At 42.8% G+C, this 20,121-nt stretch overlaps 1 protein-coding gene across 1 annotated transcript in view; it reads left to right on the forward strand.

The window, feature by feature from the left end:
- The first annotated feature begins 17,661 nt into the window (after nt 1-17,661).
- The window catches only part of ADAMTS6 (ADAM metallopeptidase with thrombospondin type 1 motif 6), a 147,997-nt gene continuing 145,537 nt past the window's right edge, over nt 17,662-20,121 (forward strand). The window contains exon 1 of the mRNA XM_008924697.2: nt 17,662-17,996. The gene's annotated coding sequence lies outside the window, so the exon portion shown is untranslated. The remainder of the gene's footprint in view (nt 17,997-20,121) is intronic.

The following is a 20,121-nucleotide window of genomic DNA, read 5'->3' on the forward strand; positions in this document are numbered from 1 at the left end:
AGTTAGCTGTCTTGGTTTGAGATAGTTCAGCGAGTTGGAGACCTTGGACAGAAGTCTTCCCCTCAGATTCAGTACCCCTGGTTTTTCCAGTACAGACAGAGTGACCAAATACTCCTGAATGTAAGTGGAAAAATAACTCTTTACCAAGAACAATGCCAATAACAATACTGATAAAACTCAGTTAAAACCAACCAGACCAAAACAAGATGGTGGCTGGCCTCCCCCACCTGCAAAACACACACACAGCAGAGATGGCTGCCCTTCCACATGGTTCGCCTCCTGAACCTGGGGCTTCCACCACCACCTTGACGGATCCAGACTGCGACCACCACTTTGACAGGACTACAGCCACCTCTTCAACCCACACTTTGACCATCGAAACTACAACAACAAAGTCTCATCACTGGATCCAACCAGAGTCTTGAGGTCCTTCCAGTCACCTGGGGGGGTCAACAGCCCTGCCCTGACTGCCTGGACTGGCACTGCAGCTGCACTTCATCACCACGCAAGCACCTGCCAGTATTGAATCCCTGCTATCCGCCGTTTCCTGCCAGCACTGGCTCTCCAACCATTCCTGCCAGGTTTTCTGGGTGTGGGGATGGCGAAACACATGGAGGGGTGGCCATCTGGTCTCTGTGCTGTGGCCACGTGTGTTTCTTCCAGGTTGAGGAGGCTGGCTGCCATCTTCATTTGGTCCAGTGGGCAGGGCTTGGGAAGTTTCTCCTCATCAGTTGGTTTAAGCCAGTTTTATCAGTATTAATATTAGCATTTCTTCTTGGTAAAGAATTGTTTTTTCACTTACATCCAGGTGTATTTGTTCTCTCTGTACCCCTGGAGAAACCAGGGGTATTGAATGTGAGGGAAGAGACTTCTGTCAGAGACTGAAATGGTTGACGATTTATGCAGGCTTTTGACTGTTGCACTATACCTCTGATGGGCAATTGAAGGTGTCAAGCCCTGAAAAGGCAGGACCTCTGATGGCCCATAAAAGCCCATCCCCCCCTCTGCTAATCTAAAAAAAGGCAGGAACCAGGCCAGACACAGAAACTCTGCGCAGGGCCCAGGGAGAGTTTGGAGGCTTGAGGCACGGCCGTGACACTAACCATGGATATAATAACTCAAAACTTCTTGGCGTGTGGGGGCTTCCCTCCTTCACCCCCAGCAGATCAAGGCCACCACTTCAACTGACAGACATGGAAGCTGCAACTACCAAGTGTCATCGCTGGACCTCGTGGGCAGTGACTATATACTTTTTTTTCCACTGTTATCTGGTCCCATAGACTTGTAGGGGTCCAAGTGGCTCAGCAGGTCCCTAACTGTTTCCTTCTGGATTACAGGGGGGCTGTTCGGATTCTTATCTCTTTCTACAAGCTCTAGAAGCCAGCTGTCCTCAGGACAACCTGTCTTACTGTTGAAAACCGAGGTAAAGTCATTGCATTGAAAGCTGTATTTTCATTAGATCCAGGAACATGTTGCTTCTAGTCCTGCAAATGTGAACTGCAACACTAGAAAACAAGATAATTAGTTTAAAGGAAGAATCCAGAGACTGAGGTCAATGTGAATGAAGCTGCTTAATAGAAAGGGAGAAGATCTGTGTTTCATAATGGAAAGGTGAAACTGTTCAACTGAGCTGAATTTAAAGTTAGTTAGTCTGCTCAGAATAGTTGTCCTACCTGTTCTGCAAGTTAAAAATTCAACCAGGCTTTATCCGGTAGTTGCCAGATGGCTCTAAATTAGCAAGACAACCCCTGATTGCAAACAAGAACTTAGTTTTAATGCTCTTTGTTTATGAAGGCTACGGCTGTGCAGTCAATACATTCTTTGACTGAGTGCAAGCTTGACAAAAATTCTGTAACTGGATCAAAGTCTTTTGTATAGGATTCTGGCAAAATTACTTGTAATCTATTATTTGGGAAGTTGAAATGTTGAAGAACGGGTGAGGGCATAAAAATAATACCATAACTACTTATGTGAGGGTGCTGAGACCAACACACAAATTCTAATGTACATTTCCCTCTGCAGCTAAGACTTATGTGGGCAGTAACAACGAAACTGAATTTGCAAGTCTCTGGACTACTAACTTAAGAGGTGATTAACTCAGAAAGAAAGCTCTCACAGACGGGTTACAGTTCAGGAACACTGAAGCTGAGAATAACAACTGTGCCTTGACTGTTAGTCAAACAGTGTCTGTTCTACATCAAGAAAAGTGTAGCTGCAACAGTGTTCAAATTTTATAATGTAACACAGATATTAGTTTTATGAAATATTACATTTCTACACCAACGGTGAGTTACTGCAAGAGAAGCAGCACTTTTCAGAAAGCCAAGTCACATAAACCAAAGTAAATTGGGAGAGGACAGAGAGAGCCCCAGTTGGATGTACGACAGGAATAGCACTTACAATGAAAAGTCTCATATACTGTGACAGAAATGTCCTAAACCAAATCAGCTAACTCTATGTAGAACTACCAGGAGTTAGACGTAAATCTTTACCTTAAATCAAGAGAGACTTATTTTACTCAGCCAAATTATTTCCTGCTGCAGTTCTTTTCCACTGGAGATAAGACTGTCCATGGGGCTTTACTGGGGATGAAACTGTCCAACTGGATTACTGCTTCATCAATGTTTACAAAGCAGCATTACCATGATTGCTGAACAAAGTTATCTTTGCATTTTTGAATAAAAGCAGCTTGAAAGCAACCTTGTTAAAATGTTGCAATCTGAGTGGCAGTCAATGTGCACATAATTCTGTGAGGGGACACAAACCCAGTGTGGGAAATAAATAAGGCAGTTTTATTACGAGCAAGGATTTCCATGGTTACCTCCTATTGAGATACCTAGAGGTCATTTTGTTTGAAGGACTGAGGAGCCAATTTGTGGTCAAGGACTGGTGGACTGTTTGTAGTTCTGCTTGAAGTTGCTTATTGCTGCTGCCTACCTGCTGCTACATACAGTTCTGCTCGAGGTTACCTATTGCTGCTCATTGTTGCCTATTGCTGCTTATAGTTCTGCCTCCTTACTGCTACTTATTGTTACTGACTGTTCTGCTTGCTTACTGCTACAGTGCGAAGGCGAGCTGGGAAGAATGTAAGGTGGGGAGACCAGCGTGCGCTCACTGCCAGGGAACCATGCGGCCAGGGGCAGGGAAACAACCTGATAGGTGGATGAGGACAACCAGCGGACTGCACCAGAAGGCAAAGATCGTCTTTTAAGGAAGAAAAGAGCGAGGGCTGGCATGGGGGGAGCAAGGGAGTGGTTATGCAAATCGAAGGGTCTTAAAGGGACTTGTCCCTCTCATTCGGGTGTGCTCGAACCGGGTGAGGACTTCGTTGCGTTCAGCGTGCTGTTAATAACGTTCTTTGTTTCACTTTATTTGGGCGTCTTCTAAATTTTAATTAGAGATATTTCTCACACCAGGGCCAATTTTAAAAAGCAGGAGTCTCTAGAAAAAGAATAGACACTAAATAATCAAATTCAAGTTGATGTGTTACCTTTTCAAACATCTGACTTGTGGTAGCAGTTCAGAACTCAATTTAAGAAGTAAAAAACACTGAAATAATATTAATATGTGGTTTTCCAATAAACATACATATGTATGGCAGGGATCAGGCTTATATGAAAACACATTATCAGATATGGGTGCTTAGCAAATTATTGGCGGACTACACAGTTGTCCATAAGATTAACATACGAAACTGACAGATCAGAAGATATTTACTATTACACAGAACATCTGCCTTGGATTTCTGTATCAAGACAGAAAAAAGGTGAGGGACAACTGACGCTGGTAATCATGTACCTGCACAGGGACAGGAATCTGGACCTTATGAGCGAAGTCTGGGAGTGTTGTTGGCGAACCTGCATGCCACGTCCAGATGGAAAATACTAAAATACTACCAAAAAATTGTTCACGTGGAAGAAAGAGGTGGACCTCTGTTATAGTTTTAAACTTTTCGGTGAATTTTCCATACTGACATACAGTCAAGGAGGTGGGGGGAATCAAGCTTTCCTGTTAGGGAGAGATAACCATCAAGATTAAAATGTGTTTCTAGCTCGGATCTTAATGGCTCTCCTATTGGAGGGCTGATGGCTTTCCCAGCAGAAGTGGAACTCTTCCGTTTTTTCTGCCTCTGCCCTACGGCAGTGGGGGAAGCCCCATTCCCTGGGTAACCGTGGCGGGGGCACAGCCCCAAAGGGAGGGCTCTGGGGAAGGAGCAGAGGCGAATAAAGGACTGGTAGTTTGGCTTGGGGGGGGTGCCTTTTTCACTGTGGGACCAGAGCTGCCTCGCTGCCTGGAGCTGTGCTGTCTCGCCTTGGACTGCTGTGCCCATCTCAGCTCTGTGGCCGAGTTCTACTCGCCCTCCCCGCTGTGCCCGCTGCTCGCGGGAGGGTCCCAGCGCCCCCCCTCCGCCGCTGACCCACACCAAGATCAGCCGCCGACAGCGTGAGTTCGCATGAACCCCCTGAAAGGGAGAGCACCCTCTGCTCCCTTCCCGCCCCACGCAGGGGAGCACCGAGCCCGGAGAGGCGCCTCGGCCGCCGCCCTCACGCCGGTTCCCCGCAGAGGCGGCGGAGCGGCCGCCACCGGAGCCCAACAGCGCCGCCCTGCCGGCTGTGGTTATTACTGCAACGAAAAGCAAAGGAGGATTTAGCTGGTTAAAGCTTGTTATGGTGTAGTTTGCTCTGGTTTGTTCTCTGTATTTTTAGTTAAGAACTGTTATTCCTTTTTCTGCATTTTTGCTTGAAAGCTTCTTAATTGCAAAGTTATAATAATTTGGAGGTAGGGGTCTTCTGTCCATTCGAGGAAGGTTTCCACCTTCCTTGACAGACATTTGTCTTTTTTTTTAAACCAAGACAATCTCTCTTGGAGGTGGCCTCAGATTCTGTTATCCTTTTTTTCCTACTAGCCTCCTCCTTGATGCCGTGCCACTGATAGTGAGAGTATTTTTTAAAAAGATTGTGCAAACAGGCCATAGAGACCCAGGTCACAGCTTTTATTGGGCCTTCCAGACCTTTGTTTCCAGAACACAAGAATTTATTTCCATCAGAAAAGGAGAGAATTTTCTCAACAACACATTTTCCTATGAGGCAAACTCTGCCACACACAAAACTGTGAAGGTGGAAAAAGAAATTGCAATTGCAAAATCAAATAACATTTTTTTGAAAGATGTTGACAAATAGCCTGTATAAGCTGGTGCTGCACACTTAACTCTGTATTTAGTCTCTAGCCTATTTTTAAGCATGTTGAATGTCTAGAGTCTCCATTGCCCTTTGTATACTAGGAAAATTATGGATTAAGGACCAAGCACATGCTAGGTACTATATTTCTATTTGATGTTTATTTATTACTGTTGTCTAGCCTTACTTTTTTAAAAAAACTCACCTATTACCAACTAGGAGTTTGAAAGATTTACAAAGACTTTGTACTTTGCTTGCTGATTACTAACATTCTTCAGTCCGACTTATCAATTTATAGGAGTTTAAATTATACTCCCTCTCTTAAACTTTATGAAATGTAAGAAAACTGTGGCAAAGAGCAACTTTTCAAAAAGTTGAATTTATAAAAAGTTTCTGTAAATGTAGCAGTGGAATATTTGAAAGTCTTTTAGTACTCCATTATAGGTGGAACCAATATCAACCTTTTTTCATTTTATTCAGTTTCATGGAAGTTGTAATCTGAGCCATAGATTATAACTCGTTGTATTCTTGTTATGAAAAGGTTTGTCAGCTCTACAAAGGCGAAAAAAAAAAGGAACCACACTCCCATAAGGGCTTTTAAATAGGAAGTGTAAAACCTTAGGGCAAAGGGGAGAACCTTGATTTGTGTGATTGAATGCTAGGACAACAAACCAATTTATCAGACAAACACAGATCTCGACCCAGTTTTATGTTATATCAATTCCAGTTACTCTAAATAATACTGACTTATTTGAAGCAGGATCATGAAACTGGGTCTTTCACATGTCAGCTAAGTGCTCTGGATGTACAGTTTAACAGAAGACTGTATTTTGCCTCACCGTTAGATAGGAAGACGTGTGATTTTTTTAATTGAATAGACCACTTCCTTTTCAACTTCACATCACTATTCCTAAACCCTTAAACCCAAAGAAAGAAGATGAAAACTGTGGGCATTGTAACAGACAGGTAGATATAAGCCTGGAGATTTGATCACAAATAGATCAGCCCAAGTCTGTGGAGTCTTTATGGCCCCAAACTCAAACAATGTATCGGAGAGGAATGAGACAGCATTAGAGGCAGTGCAACCTGAAAAGCATTCGAATTGGTTATAGACTCTTTTCTGCTTATTTTATTCAAGAAAAAATGTGAGCAATATTGACTCTGACTTATTATGGAGTAGACATTATGAATGTCACACAGAAAAAAACAATCCCAAAGTACTTGGTCTAAAAATTCAATAGAAAAATCCTGCATTAATTTCAGGGATATGCATAAGGACTCTGAACATCTGACAACAATTCTTTCTCTATCAAACTGTTATACGTTCACCTTAACATTAGTATATCTATTATGGTTGTTCATAAGATGTGTTAATGGATCCTTCCATCTTGCTTCAACATAGGAAGGGTTTGTAAGAAATGAAAACTCAAGGCAGTTACAAAGTCCTATATGTCAAAATTGGATTAGTAAAAAGAAAGAAGCCAATCGTATTTTATTGAAACCAAACAAAATTACCTTGACTTCACTGTTCACAGTATCAGAGAATTATGCTTCTGCTTCTCCTTCTATAACAGTTGTATTTTAGTATGAATATCTTAAGCCAAAGTTGTTGCTATTTATTAATCTCCTATACAGTTTCCATTAGGCTTTTCACACACATTTATAACATAATATAATTTGAGATAAAGACACTAATCCTGCAATTAAGTTTTCTCCAGAACAAATGGACATCAGAGAACTCATAAACTCATAATAACATTTAATGTTAACTCATAGATTAAATAAATGTCTGCTGAGTCACACAGCCAATATTTCTTCATTTTAGTGGCACATATTTTAAAGAGTCACAAGACAGGGATACAATGATTCTTCCATAAAATGTTGGATGAATCTTATGTAGTCTCAGGAATAGTTGAAAACCCTAATTGAAATTTGTTTTCATTTAGTGAAAGTGACTATTCAGACTAATTTTCTCTTCTATACATTTCTAGAAAATTTGCATTCAGCCCAGATTTGCTGATTAAACATGCACATTGCTACAGACAACTGTAATTCATAAGAGAAATGAAGCAGTGCAATTGGATGTGGACTGGTGCAGGTAATACAGCCAAAATTACTGTCGACGGCATGTTAAATTGGCTGTATCCGCCACTTTTTCTATCTCACTGGAACTTCCTTTTAGTACTGTGAAGGCAAGGAAAGCAAAGCATCATTTTTCAGTAAATTCACTGATGGCTAAGATCCGTTTCTGAATCAAAGTTGGCCAAATCATAGGAGTTCACTTTTGAATCAGATAGAAAGCTTAGTATATGGAGGCAGGAGGAATTTAAATTTAGTAGCTGCTGTGTGCCAAGTATATAGTCATTTTTCTTCAGGGAATTGGTTGAGTCCAGAAGCACTGGCAACGGGTAAGGGGAAACCTATTTTGCGTCCAGCTGGCCAGTCTATGACTTTATAGCTCAGAGATTTAAGTTATTATGCTGCCTGATGTGGGATGATTGCCTGATGACCAAGTGTGACGTTGGAAAATAAAAATTATCTGTTCTGATGAAGATGTAATATTTGTAGGGAGATTCTGATCTTGTTACTGGTATTATGAAAAACCAGTTAACTGTGTTTAAATTAGTAAAACACCAGGAGGAAAGATGGATAAGAAGTATATAAAACCCCCCTGGTATTTTAAAATGGCAATTCCTTTTAATTACTTTTTTTCCCCCCAAGGTGCAAAAAGCAGTGTTTGTTAATCATGCAAACTATCTTCCAACTATACAGTTAATTAGTCCAAATTATATTAGATTGCTTTTAAAAAAAATAATTTGGGTAGTCTAGACCACTTTTATTCAGCCTCAATAGCAGAACTACTTGCTGTGAAGGCCTGTGCACCTGTCAGAAAAGCTGAATCTAAACCATATGCTCAGTCAGCAAGAGGAGAGCCTTTCCCCATTGTCAGCTATAAGGACTTCTTAAATGTAAATCTGTGGTGCTTATAAGTTCACTACTATCAAACCATCTGAATGTTTCAGAAAAAGCTTGTTCAAAAACAAAGATGAGAAAAGCTAGGAATCTGAGTTTAAACACTGTACTCTAACCATAAGACAAGATCAGGTTTGTTTGGGTTTTTTTTTATATAGCAAAGCACTATTTTATAGAAAGTAAAATTAATAATTTAAATAGTAGCCCTGCCCCACCCTCCCACTACCAGCATATGCATAATTTACATTTATAATTATATATCGTTTTATGAAATGAATCTATGTTTAAATCTCTATAAATAGACCTGAATAAAATAGTTTATTTTTTTTTAATATGCATTGGAGTTACTAAGCCCATGAGATCTTGCCAACTCATCTACAGTAAACTCTGAAATATGTGAAAAGTTCTTCAATAAGCCAAAAGGTAATGACCACGGGATCGGACACACACACCACTAACAATGCAGATACTTACCAATAATATTCTTAATGTGTCTCAGAGGTCAGGGGAAGGATTCACTTTCTCTGTGAACAGGGTCAGAGAGTGAGACAGAATTACAACAGCCATGATCTATTGTTGATCTCAAGGGCAGTTCACTGTCAATGGACAAAACACAGCACTCATTATGGTTGATCCCAGTGCCAATGGCTCACGTGAAAATACTGCCAGATTCAATAAATACAATATTAAATACTTCATAGCCAAAAAAACACAAACAACAGTAATCTTTTTCTACAGCTTTTTCATATTGAGTCATACAAGATTAATTCCTGTGTTCCATGTAAAATACATGCATGAAAAAACTGAAGAAACTTCTGAGATGCTTAAAGGCTAGCGTTAGCAAGGGGCAGAAGACACTTTGGTAGCAATGCATCCATCCAGGCCCATTTACTAGGACATCTGTCATGTTTAATAGCACAAGCATAATGAGAGATTTTTTAGAGAAAAAATAAAACATTTAATCATACTTTATAGAGAGTGTGGGCATTTTGTCACCCAGGGTTTTGTTCTTAGGATGAAAAAATAATTTTCTGTACATCATAGCTCAGCAAATTCCCCAGATTCTTGAACCAAAATAAAAATAAAAATATTAAAAAACACCTAGTCTCTGTCCTTCTTAGTTAGGAAGCAGCAATTAAAGAAGCAGAAAACTACAGCTAGACTTCAGAAGAATTACATAATGCATTTTACATCTCATCTTTGGTAAGAAAGATGGTAAGAGATTTAGCTGTAAGAGATTTGTAGCTGGTAAGAGATTTGTGTGTAGGTTAACTGTAGTGTAGAGTGTGGGTAATGCCGGATTGCCTTGCTTGTTCTGAAAGTTTTGCACTGGGCATTTCAAGTTTCTGAATTTCTTTTTTACATGAGCCTCAGAGAAAACCTTTGCAAAGACGGTGCACACAGTGAATTCCCTCTATTCTTTTGCAGTTAATTTGTTTCATCCCCCAAAAGAAAGACCCCAAAAGAAGAGCATTCCTTCATTCATGTGCAAAGCTGAGATTCTGGGGCAGAACAAAAGCAAAGGTTACCCCCCCCCTCCCCCAAGCCTATTCAGAGAGAATCCCAATTCTGTTTCTCACCTCTGAAAGTTAGACATTCTATCTGGAGATAGAGAAAGAGAACTCCCCAGGGACAGCTTTCAGAAAATGAGAAATAGAAATGCCCTGTGTCTAGACTTTAAATAGAAAGGACAGGCTATACCCACAGGTGATGCATAAAAATAATACTTCTGAAGAGGTATAAGCCAAGAATGAGGGAATAAGCAGCCCTTTAGTGGTGGAAGTAGCTGTAAAATACCTCATTTTTATAAGATGTATTACATTTTTATAAATTTATTAAAATATACTCTGGCCTTAAAATTTGTACCAGCTGATTTGAAGGTGTGATGTTGCACAAATTTAAACTGAGTTAAGCAGATCCTTGAATTATGAAGTAATCAATACGTAATTACATGTCGGTCCCCTGCAGTCCCATTTGATCTGCTAGGAAACACCAATGATACCTGGTAAAGCACAAAACTAAACTTTCAACTTCTGCACTGCTCAGGATGAGCGCTAGCTGGCATTGGAAACAAGCAAACCTTTAAGATCTTTTTTTAAAGACAGCAGAAGAAATTCACCACAGATACACATCGCAGGTGGGATATCTCTGTGTTTGTCTTCCTTATGTGTTTATCTGATTGTTATTGTAAATACACTGTAAAATTAAGATGGCTGTAGGTACCTGCTGTTGGCCAAACTTTATACAGACTGGCAGCATGGGAAGAGTTGCGTGAAGTGTATAACAAAATCTATGCAGAAAATTGATTAATGAAACAATTGATATAGATGTTTGTTCTATTTATTGCCAGATAACCTAATCTATGGATGAAATTGTATAGATACAATTGTGCATACAATAATGCTCATACAATTTAGCTCAACAATTGAGCTAAAAAAAATGTCCAGAATTTTCTGTAAACTTGTAGATTTCTTTAGCTGTTACACCATTTGTTTTGAGTACTTTTATTTTGGCTATCAAATCTCTTGATATGCTAATAATTACAAGGTTTACACAAATATTACACAAAAGTTATTACCATTAAGTCAGTTTCAGGCATGGTGGAAGAGTGGTTTTTTTTCTTTTGTTTGTTTGTTTGTTTGTTTGTTTAAAAAAAGGCAAAAAAAGCTGAAGTTAAGAGAAGTTAGTCTTCCAAGAGCTCAGAAGTTTGCTCCAAGAATCAGCATGAATCTACATCAGAGTTTCCAGTGATGACCACATGGAAGACGAGGCCTCTTTTGATCTTGGCTCATCATGTAAGTACATGTAAGTACAAACACAGGATCAAGTTGCTCTTCCTTTGCCCTCAAACATCCATGAGCACTGCCACACCGTCATCTTCATATTGCTGGATGGTTTATGGTTATTTCGTGTTAGAATGGAAAACTGATAACATAGACCGTACAAGTCTGTTGAACCATAATATTAAGCATCCTGAAAGTTTTTGAGAAAAATTGAATTTTATCCTTTTGCAGTATACCTCATGTATTGATGTTAATAATCACTTAATGGCTATAGCAGGAACAGAAGTGTGCTAACTCCAGTTCATATTTCAATTCATAGATTGTGCCCAGAATATAGGCCCATAACTAAGAAAGGTAATCTTTTGACTCCTTAGAAACAAAAAGTTGTTCGTGATTTTAATGCAGAGATGAGTTTTCAGCAAATGTGAAAAAGACATTTTTTGATGCCGGAAAACTTATGTTGTGACTTTTGATCTTATATTGAAAGTCCTTTACTTTAGTTTTTGCTTTAGACTATAGCCATACCCTTTGAATAAATAATAAACAAAAATATATACAAGACTGATTGTATTTCAAGAATAATTAGTGGAATAACAAAAGATTCATAGGACTAAATACTACGAAAGTGTTATACAAATTTGAACCATCATGATATTTGCTCTTTCTCCCAGGTTTTGTATAAGTGGCAGAGGGCTTTGAGAGATTGATTTGACAAATAGCTGTAGTCATTACTAGAAGGCCAGTAACTGTTCTCTTCTTGGACTTCTTCTTATCACTGTTTTTTAATGGGAGATAACTGGCCTCACAGCAGAGCAGCTAAATACAATATATGTATGCTCCTGAGCTGCCTCAGTCTGAAAACCAACAGTGCAGTAGACTCTGGATGCCTGTGAATGCCAGTGGATTGCAGTGAAAATTAGTGGGAAGTAGTAAGTGCTTTTAAGCTATGCCACTTAAATGTACTGTAGAAGTTGAGGACTGCTTTTAACATAAAAACAACTGCTGGGTCACACGAAAAGATTCACCTGGCCCTGGATTTTGACTCCAAGAATGGCTACAAGGGTATAACTAAGGTTAACTGAGCAAAGAATGGGACAAGCATATACTGCAGTTACCCAGTCTACTCGCCAATCTGCAGTGTCTAACCAGTTCTAGGCTGGGGACATATAATGAGGGTCAGAGCCCTTACTGCTGCACAGACCAACTTCACACAAAACCAGCCAATTCTAAATAACTAATGCTGTGATAATCCTGTAAAAAAAAAAAAAAAAGAACAATGAAGTTACTTGTGAGATAAGAGGAAAGGAATACATCTATTAACCACATTAACATAACACCTTATTGTATTCACAATAAGTCTTTGCATTTTGGAGGAATACACTTAAAGTTACAAGGGGAGAGGTGAGCACTGGTCTTTTTTTCAATTCTTCCTCAAACCATTGGCTTTAACAGTATTTATTACAAATCCATTTATAAACTGTTGCAAGACACTGCAGTAGAAAGAATGCCAGAAAACCACCTAAATTAGACAAAGTTGTAATCTGTGTCCAAAGCAGTATGCACCATATGCTCCAGACTCTTTAATAAATCTTTTCTACCTACACAGTCCAGGAGTATGGAAAGTCCAATTCTTTCCATTCAAAATAAATCTGTGCTCCTTTCATGATTCAATTTTACAATCTCTGACATTGTGTATGTGTCCACATTTTTATATAAAGCATACCAAGAAAAGGGGAATTACCACATAGTCGAGCAGATGCTGAATGAGCAGTCTGTGATGCTCATCAGTATCACTACCTTATCACTAATTCTCCTTCAATTCAGAAACTAAACAAGTCACTCAGGCACCTGAGACCAAGATGCTTAATTCTGCACTAGGAGTGTCATACCTGGAACTGTGTGCCAGACTGCAAAATGCTGCAGTGTTCTGCATGGTAATAGCTAGCTTTTCCTGTGAGTTGATTCCAGATTTTTTGTTCTAAAATCAAAATAACTGAATTCTTATGCATTTGCTAAGATTTTCTGCACAGCTTTTATATGTTTCTGTGTACACTAATCCTTGAGGAATACCATTTGCCATTTTTTTAATAGAGATTTTCCATACACATTTTTCACATATTGTATAATTTGTCTCAGCTTTGTTCTCTCTAAGTCTTACAGATTGTTCAGATCTTATGAACAATTTTCTCTAGAAATAGGAAAATAATATAGTGACAATACACAGAAAAACTAGAATACATATAGCTGGGAAATGTTCCTTTTAAACAAAATGCTATGCCTACTGACCTAATCTTTCTGGTATCTATCTCTTGACTTGGAAAGCTGGAAATAGACAAAGCAGTAAAATCACTATCTTTGAAATAAAACAACTCCCTCATCTGATTTATCTCTTCTTTTCTGCTTACTATTGTTCCTCTTCTTGTGTGGAACTTTACTGGGTTTTTTCCTAAACTTTCTACTTTGATCTTAATGAGGATAGGATCAGTTTCATCTTATTTGCCCGCAAAATTTGAGGCCAACATCCATTCTGCTTTAGGGATTCCATAATGAGTTTGATTAGTCTAAGATTCTTCATCTCAGATTTAATAGAGAGATATTTAGTCTTATCCTTCTCACTGTCCATCCCCCTCATGTTCTGAGCAAGCTTTAAGTGTTACTTTCACCACATTCTTATTCTCTCCTCTCTCTGCCCTGTTTCATCTGTGTTCCACTGGTGAGGAAACTGGTCTGGACATGATGGAGGATGCCAAGCTTACATGATGTTTTCCAGTTTTATTTCCAAACCTTATACTAAAATAAGCAGGTTGGCCAGGTTCACAGGGTCTTGCAGAAACAAGGAGGCTTGGGTGAGGATTAATGCCGCATCAGCATAACACACACAGCTGCTTTCGGGGAGTGTCCTGGAAAAGGAAGGTCCACCATCCTGCCTTTGGCAAGGCTTTTCTTATTTAAATGAAGACATTCTTGGCAATATCCGCATTTCTAGGCAGAAGCAGCCTCAAAGCCATACCTGAATCCAAATGCATCGCTGTGAATTTTGTTTTAGAGGGCCATCAAGGACAGCTCAACTCAAAAGAGGTGCATTTTCCAACTAAGAGTACACCTGGATGTGCATTCTCCCTCTGAAATACGATGTGCCAGGCACAATGCAACACATGGCCCAGGGTTATTTCTAGAGATGTTTTTAGATCTCTTCCTGCAAGGGGAGATGAGATTTGTAAGCAATCTGAATTCAGGCTTTTTACAAGGAAGTGAAAGATACTGGATCTCAATAGCACCACTATCTTCAAGCACCCCTAGAGTCTTATTTCAGGGGACTAAAAATAAAGCCCTTATGCACATCCAGAGCTTTTCTCCATACAAGGACAGATAAAGCACAGAAACTATAGCACATATAAATGCAAGTTTATAATGTATTACTTTTTCAACTATATGGTCAACCAAAGTATTTTAACAAGTGTATTTATGTAATTATAACATCATTTTATATGTAATTTTTAAAAAGGGTTATTCTCTCCCCAAACACCTCTGGGATATTTCTAAATATGGTAGGTTACAGTCTTCACATCTTCACTGACCAGGCAAGAATACTACCTGGAAAAAAAATAAACACACTTTTAAGCATGTATATCCGAAAATACAGGTAACAAGAACCTTATCTTACAGAAATGCACTGTTCACCAAAGACAGTTAAAATTCCTGGAATTAACCCCAAATACCTCTCAATACACCTCACAATGCTAAATTCAAGTTGAATATGAGTATCTATTTAAATAAAAAGTGTGCTTGCTAATCTTACAAGTTGCTAACTGGCACACTAAAGGATTCAACGGCCTAAAGTCAAGACTGCTTTAGCTACCTACTTTCTTGGTCATACAGTAATATGCTCTGTGCTCAATAAATGTGTAATCCTGTCCAGAATTTCTGAGACACAGTTGCCCAAGTGGGCATTACCAGAATTCACAGGAGAATTACTATCCTTGTTAGAAAGACTTCTAATTGCAGCAAAGAAAAATTTATACAAAAAATCTGCAAAAAACTTCCTGTGCATTTTTTTCCTAAAAAGTAGCATTTCATAAAAATTACATACAAATGTATATAGATAATATTTGGGCTGAAGAAACAAAAATAATAGTCACCAAATAAGCTCACTATTTTTATCCGAATGAGGTTCACTCTGAAATATTGTTTTATGCAATAAAGCAAAACAGGTAAGTCTACTGGGAATTCTGTCAGGAATTCTAATCATAGACAGTCAGGAATTTTTTAAAGATGAGCCAAAGCTTTTCCTGGTAATAAACCAGTTTTGACTGGTATATATACACCAGTAGGCTTAGGAAAGAAAATGTAATTGTCTGGGACAGGGAATAAATAACTTGTTGGTCTGAGCAAGCAGCTAGGTTTTGCAGAGCCCATATATCTTTGCTTTGCTTTGCTGGATTTAGAGCAGGGAGTTGAATACATGGGAGGGCCCTAACCAGACAGCGATAAGCTGTCTTTCTTTTTAGCTTGATGAGTATTTATTCAGTTATACACAGCGGAGTCGGTCCAACCCAGAAGAGGCCAGCCTTTCACACCAGAATAGTCCCCAGCTCAGACAGCAACATGAACATTCCCCAGTCTGATTCAGGCAGGGTCTGATTTGAAGGCACGTCTCCCAAATCCTCAGAGGATACCATAACCATGAGGCAATTGGCTGTGATGTGTTTGGCTGTTTGAAAGGTTATTTGGTTCTGACACAGAATGTGAAAAAAGGGTCTCTTCGCGGTCTGTCCTCTCAAAAGGACAGAATGTCCCACTGTCTCTGCATGTACCACTGATTCTGCAGAAAAGGTTGAGCAGAACCTCTCTGCCTGTCCATGAAGACAGATAGTTTAACTCAGGTACACCTGGCTCCTCTGCTGCAGGGCTTGGTCGGTGAATGTGCCTTATCCGTGTAATCATCATATATAATGATTTGCTGCTCCAGCAGTAACTATGGAATATTAATAAAATATACTCTTCCCAGCATTAGAAATACCTTTTTTAATTAAGTACATGTATCCAGACTTACCACCGAAGCGGGAATTGCCCACGCACATAGAGGATGAAGAGGAAAAAGGGTGAAACTGTTTCCCCGCATGTCCCGGGACAGCCAAGCATCCCTGCACTCGAGCGCTCCCCCTGCTCGCCAACACAGGATGGCGCCCTCGGTATGAGCAATTAACCGGGGGGGGAGCAGGTTGGAGATGTATTTCCTGAATAAAGTGTTTCTCTTTCTGAATGTCCTTATTCCCAAGGAGCACTGGTTTTATACCTCCGGTTTTCAATGCAGTGATATACTCTGCTGCTCTCCGAACCATTGTTAAATTAATTTGCCCAGCAACTGTAAAAGGATCCCACAAGTGTTCACTGTGCTGTCAGAACGAATGGTGACAAATATGACCAGCTATTTAGAAGGCTGTGCTTATTTTGCTAGAACTACTGTTAAAAGAAATTTCACATACTTGTATACAGAATCTAATTCCACTATAGTAGTGCCTCATATTCGAAGGTAATTATGCAGTTTATTTGAAAGTATGAATGCCAGCCAGAGCTGATTCCTCCATGTCACAGGGCAGCCAGCCAGCCTTTGGTGACCATCAGAGTCCTGCGGGATGTTAGACTCTGCAGGCTGATACTGCTCTTTCGATACTCGGTAGCTGTGCCCTTGGACCTTTCCCTGCTATCATTCCCCAGCCCAGCCAGCTATTGTAGATTCACCAGAAGGTGATATTACACCTACTACCTCCGGCTGGGGAGGAAAACGCGTGCCCGCCCCATTTGGGAAATAGTTAGCAGAAGCTTGAAACCTTAGAACCCAGGTTCACGAATAATTCAGGGTTTTTTTTTTTTTATTTTTCTCTTTCCTCGGCTATCGCAAATTAACTTGGCGGTTAAGAGGGCAGGTCTCGGGTTCCAACCCACCGCCTCTGTGTGACCCTGTCCCCGGCACCGCTGGCCTGGTGAAGCAGAGGCGATCCTGCAGGCCGCCCCTGCCAAGCCCACCCTCCTGTCCCGCCGCACGGGGTAGCGATGCCCCGACCCCCGCTCGGTTCCCCGCCGTCGATGAAAGAGAAAGCGCGATGCGCGCACGGCGGGACCATCGGCCCCGGCTGCTGCTCGCGGCGCGGACTTCAGACACCGCCTCCGCTCCGCTGGACATGCTGTTTAGGAGTTTTCCTTCCATAATGCCCGTTGCGGCGCGCGGAACGGGCAGGGTATGGAGGGCAGCAGGGGGCCACCACATCCTGCCGCCCACCGCTAGCACCCTGGGCCGGCCGGCCGTACCGCGGCGGCGGCTGCCCTGGGAGGGCCGGTCTGTCCTCCCCACAGGCAGCCCTAGGCGGGGTCCCGCCGCCGCTCCCGCCGCTCCGCGCCCCGCCCTCGCCGGGTCCCGCTCCCCTCCCCGCCGCCACGTGACGGACGCGCATGCGCGGCACCCTGGCCCGGCACATCTGCAGGCTGACGTCAGCGGGCCCCGCGCCGTCCCCCGCGAGGCGGCCGAGGCGGCCAAGGCCCCGCCGCCGCCCGAGGCTCCCCCGCCGTCGCTTGGCCCGGCGCCGGCTGCGAAAGCGTTGCGGCTACTCCATCCAAACTCCGCTGAGTCGTTCCTGCTCTGCCTGCCTTCCCTCTTCTACCCCCTCCTCCTCTCTCTCCTCTCTCTGTCTCTCGCCCCCCCCTTCTCCCCCCAACTCAGATAATATTCACATGGTATTTTGCACAGAGGAGGCTGCTCAAGAGGAGGGCACCCACCCCCACCCCAATATAAGCCTGTTTTCCCCTCCTTCTTCCCCCCTCTTTTTGTTGGAAAGACAAAATGTGCAGAGTGATAGCTTGGGTGAATTGATGGCATCCTTGCTGCCAAGCCAGCCCGTTTTCTAAAAACCCCTTTTAGGAAGGCTAGAGAATTTTATTCTGTTGGAGAATATAACCCTGATGGTTGCTTGCACAGAGGGGAAAAGCAGAGAGGAATACGGGAATCGTCCTGTGCAATCTCTATTCTTTGAAACTTACTTTATATCAGAAATTGAAGATGAAAACGGTAAGGAAGATTTCACGCTATTCAATGAAACTTTTTGCTTTTCTTGTGTCCCGAATAATGGTTCGTCCAGGGCTTTGGGGAGCGGGGAGAGGTTTCTACTGCGTTAGGCGAAGTGCATTTGGAGTAATTTCGGAAAGGAACTTTAAGGATGGGGGAAGGGGATGCCAGGATTTTTCAACCGATAAGAGACGTGATTGATGAAGTACGATCTCGAGTAGTGCACTTTTTTTTAGATTTTTTTTAAAATACTTTTAGCTGTAAATCGTTGGTAGAGGGAGGAAAGGAAAAACTATGAAAACAAAACCAAACAACAGATGAAAACCAAAGCAGCCCCCAAACCCCAGCGACAACCCAGGGCTATTCCGGATTGCTGCGGAGCTGAGGAAGCCCCGCTCCCGGCCGTGCCGCGGTCAGACAAGTGCACACTTTGTGTCGGGGCTCGGAGGGTCGGCGCGGCCGCCGTCGCGCAGCCGATGCTGGCGGGGATGTCGGGCTTTCGCCGGTCTCATCAGGAAGATGGAAGCGTGTGGTTTTGATTTACTTCGAGCCGCCTGGGATTTGCCAGACTCTTAACCCTGCGCGCTCATGTTTGTTGGTGTGTGTCTGTCTCTGCAGTGGCCCGCGGTTCAAAGAGACTTTGTTTGGTGGGAGGAGGTAAGTGAGCTCTTGCTCCTCGGTGATGTGTGTGCGGATTTTGTCTTCGCTACTTTCTTTCATTGTTGTACAAGAGAGAAGGGAGAGGCAGAGAGAGAGAGAGAGAGTCAGACTCTTGTTTTTATTTGGGCTGCCGGTGCAACGTTTTTGGGCCAAACGCCAAGTGTCTGGGTCACACGCGTTTTATCCAAATAGATTCAGCGCTGCTGTCTGGAAGTGGACTGCTGAAAGTTAACTTTAGGATCAGCTCCACCACAGCAACCAGACTCTACCCTTCAGCCTCTCTAGGGAGGAAGGCTCTTCTTTTATTTCTTTCTGAATTTTCTTTGAGGGATGTGTGTCTGGTGATCTCCAACTTGCTTCAGTACTAGTTTTTTTAACTCTCTGTGCAGAAATGTACAGATAATGTGCGCATGTAACGGGCTGTTTGTGTAGCCATGTATTTTTCTAGCCTGTTGACTTTTTTTGGGTGGGGGGCGGGAGGTGGGTTTTTTTTGCAAGATGCATGACAGCTGCTCCTTGGCACTGGCCGGCGGGGGCCGTGGGGCAGCGGGGGCGGAGGGCTCAGAGGGCGACAGCCCCTGCGTACACCGGGGCCCGCACGGCAAGTAATTTCACCCTTCTACGCCTCGGCTTCTGGTCCATTTCCCCTGGGAGGACGAATCCGTCCTTTCCCTTTGTACAATGTCCCTCTCCCTGCCTGACACCGCCGCCCCCGTTCCTTTTCACCGAGCTTCGTCCCGGCGCAGTCTGGGCGCCGCAAGTTTTCGCCTCGGGAAACTCCCGGGGGCACGGCTAATCCCCGGCTCTTTGAAACCCTTCAACGCTGTTCACGGCCAGCCCCGATACCTGTAATTGAATTTGTGTGATTGATGCCCGTCCCCCGCCCCGTTCCCTCCCGCCGCCCTCCCCATTTCCTTAGCAACCACTCGTACAGCCGGCGCGGGCGGCCACCCCTGCCCGCGCCTCACCGCGGCGCTCCCGCCGGCCGCCTGGCCCGGCCGGGGAGGGCGGGAAGGTGGCGGGGGCCGAGCCGCCGGGAGAGGGGGCGTGAGGGACAACCCCCTGTCCTGCCCGCCTGAGCGGCGGTCTCTTTCTCTTCCACGCATTTATCGCTCTCGCCGACCCCGCCCTGAGACGTAACCCCCGTCTGGGCTCTGTGATCCGATGGTGCGGTGCCGTGTCTTTTCTGGCCGCCTCGGCGCTGCCGTCGCCAAAGCGCGCCGGAGCTTGGCGGGGGGGTGGTGGATTCACCCTGATGTGGGGTGCTCTTGGGACAGCGGTGTCGGATGCTTCCCTGCCCTAAAACTTGAGCTACCTTCAGGTTAAGAGGTGCCTTGGGCAACCAAGGCACCTTTGCTTAGATGGAAGCTCCCAAGGTGACTGTTCTGAGCAGTTTGATTAGTCACCTCCTCATAGTCTGCTTTATCACTTAATCAGTTAGGTTGCAAAATATCTCTCCGATCACGGA

Source organism: Manacus vitellinus, unplaced genomic scaffold (genome assembly GCF_001715985.3).
Source record: "Manacus vitellinus isolate BGI_N305 unplaced genomic scaffold, ASM171598v3 scaffold_18_pilon, whole genome shotgun sequence".
NCBI lineage: Eukaryota > Metazoa > Chordata > Aves > Passeriformes > Pipridae > Manacus > Manacus vitellinus.